The sequence below is a fragment of the Octopus bimaculoides genome, chromosome 8 (assembly GCF_001194135.2).
Source record: "Octopus bimaculoides isolate UCB-OBI-ISO-001 chromosome 8, ASM119413v2, whole genome shotgun sequence".
Classification (NCBI taxonomy): Eukaryota; Metazoa; Mollusca; class Cephalopoda; order Octopoda; family Octopodidae; genus Octopus; species Octopus bimaculoides.
The window spans coordinates 85,635,593-85,638,536 of NC_068988.1; positions in this window are offsets into that span (position 1 = coordinate 85,635,593).

The window sequence follows — 2,944 nt, forward strand, 5'->3', positions numbered from 1 at the left end:
TCTTTCAAATTTTGGCACAAAGCCAGCAATTTCGGGGAAATGGGTTAGTCGGTTTACATTGACCCCAATGCTCAGCTGGTACTTATTTTATCGCCTTTGAAGGAATAGAAGGCAAAGTCGAACTCGGCAGAATTTGAACTCAGATCGTGAAGGCGGACGAAATGTCGCTGGGCAGTATGCACTAACGACTCTCTCAGCTCGCCACCTTAACTATTACTACTACTAGTACTACTACTACTACTACTACTACTGCTGCTGCTGCTGCTGCTGCTGCTGCTGCTACTAACAACAACAACAACAGTAATAATAATAATAGCAACTGGAAAACTCCAGGGATAGACAAGGCTCCCAACTTCTGGTTGAAACACCTCACCAGTATTCATACCCAATTAGCGGCAGCATTCAATTTACTGATAAGAGAGCCAGAATCAACACCAAACTGGATGCTGGAAGGATAAACCACCCTAATTCTCCAAAACAGACACCGTACAACCACAAAATTCTAGACCAATAACATACCTGACAACACCATACAAAACTCTAACATCAGTCATCTATAACTGGCTTATAATACACCTGGAAAACAGCAAAGTTTTACCAGAACAGAAGGGGTGCCAGAGAGGGATGCATGACTGTAAGGAGCAACTTCTGGTAAACCGAGCCGTTATAGAAAACTGTAAGAGGAGAAAGACAAACCTTAACATGACTTGGATTACTTACCAGAAAGCATTCGACAGTGTTTCCACACATGGATACTGGAATTTCTCCACAGAAATAAGGTAGTCCCAACACTACTAAAATATATCAAACATGCAAAAGCAAACTAGAAAACCAGTATAACGTTAAAAAAATTAAATGACTCGCAAGTTATTAGAACCTACCTTATACCCATAAGAAAGGTGATTTTCCAGAGAGACTCACTGTCACCCCTGCTTTTCTGCCTCTCTTTGACCCTGCTAACAAACTTGTTGAACGAAAGCACCATGGGTTATAGGTGTTGTCGACAAAGAGTTAACCATCTTTTGTACATGGATGACTTTAAAATTTTCGCTAAAAGCACCATGGAACAAAGAAACCTAAAGATTGTCCGTAGTTTCAGCAAGGACATCGGAATGAGCATAGGGCTGGACAAATGTGTCGGAGTCACGCTAAGACACAAATTAATTAACACTGAAAACACTGCACTCGACATAGACAGAGAAATTAGGGAATTAGACCATAATCGCCCTTACAAATATCTAGGATTAGACGAATATACAACACACCGAAATGAAAGAAAAAATTAGGAGAGAGTATTATAGAAGAGTTAGACTATTATTAAACACTGAACTTAATGCTGAAAATAAGATAATAGGGATAAACACGCTAGTCATACTAGTCATAAATTACAGCTTCAACATAATAAACTGGAAGATCAGTGAATTGAGAAACTTAGAAAAACCAGAAAACTATTACCAGCATAGCGCAGTCACCACACCAAAGCAGATGCAAACAGAATATATCTACTCCGCTCAGAAAGAGGCCGTGGCCTGATATAGATATAGAACTATTATAAAATAAGAACAGTCGGACTAGAAAAGTACTTCGAAACAAAAAGTAGAAGACTACTACATGTAATAAAGCAACATGAGAAAAGGAAAACAATTTTCTCTATACACAAGGAAGCGACAAAATACAAGCTACACTGATAAACTGACCTCAGATGACAACAAAGCAGTAATGGTCAAAGAGACAAAAAACAGCATGGAAACAGAATTACAAAACATACTAAAGAAGAAATGGAGAGAAAAATCACTCCATGGCCAATACCCTGCAAGGCTTGACAGAGAAGAGAGCCTAAGTAAAAGCCAGCAATGGCTCAAAGGCTCTGGGCTAAAAGCTGAAACGGAAGGACTGATTCTTGCTGCACAAGACCAATGTCTGACTACAAGCAATTATAAAAGCAAAATAATGAAAACAGGCCCTAACACCAAATGTAGAATGTGCAACCAGCGCAATGAGACAGTTGACCACATCATTTCTGGCTGTCCAGTTCTTGCCAAATCTGAATATATATACAGACACAACCGAGTAAGTAGTTATATCCACGGGACAATACACCAACACTACAACATAAAAATTGATAATAAATGCTATAAACACGTACCAAACAAGGTGCAAGACAATGACCAGGCCACAATCATCTGGGATATGCCTGTTCAAACCTACAAAGAAGTAAAAGCTAATCAACCAGACATAATCAAGGATTGGGGGGAAAATACCTGCTTACTGATAGACATTGCAGTCCCTTCTGACCAAAATATTGTTCAAAAAGGAGTGGAGAAATTTGTCAAAGTACAAAGACCTCGAAATTGAGGTATTCAAGATGTAGGGTATGATGGTAAAAACGATACCAGTGATAACTGGAGCAGTGGGTATGATAAAAAAAAGATATGAGCAAAAACATAGAAGCTGTACCTCGATCCTCAACATTACACACTATCGAAAAAATAGCCCTGCTTGGAACAGCCCATATCCTACGCAAGACACTATCAATTCAATAATACAACCTAGACAAAACAATCCACAAACACAAGACACACACTATGCAGCAATTATCCAATGAAATAAACTACCACCAGCAACCAACGCATTACCCACTCAACACAATATAAACAGTAATAAAACAAAAGACTGCACCACACTTCAAAAGAAAAAGCCGGCGCAATCCATTACCGGGAAGAGGTTGCACACTCACAACAACAGAAAAGAACACACAATGCTGCACACACTCTAGTAACACGGATGAGTAGCAGGCGGTGCAGTAGGAATTTACTTGAAACTACCAAATATTGAACAACAACAACAACAACAACAACAACAATAATGATAATGATAATAATAATAATGATTTCTTAGCCACAAAGGTTTACATTATGAAAAACATTATAGACCGTACAAGACA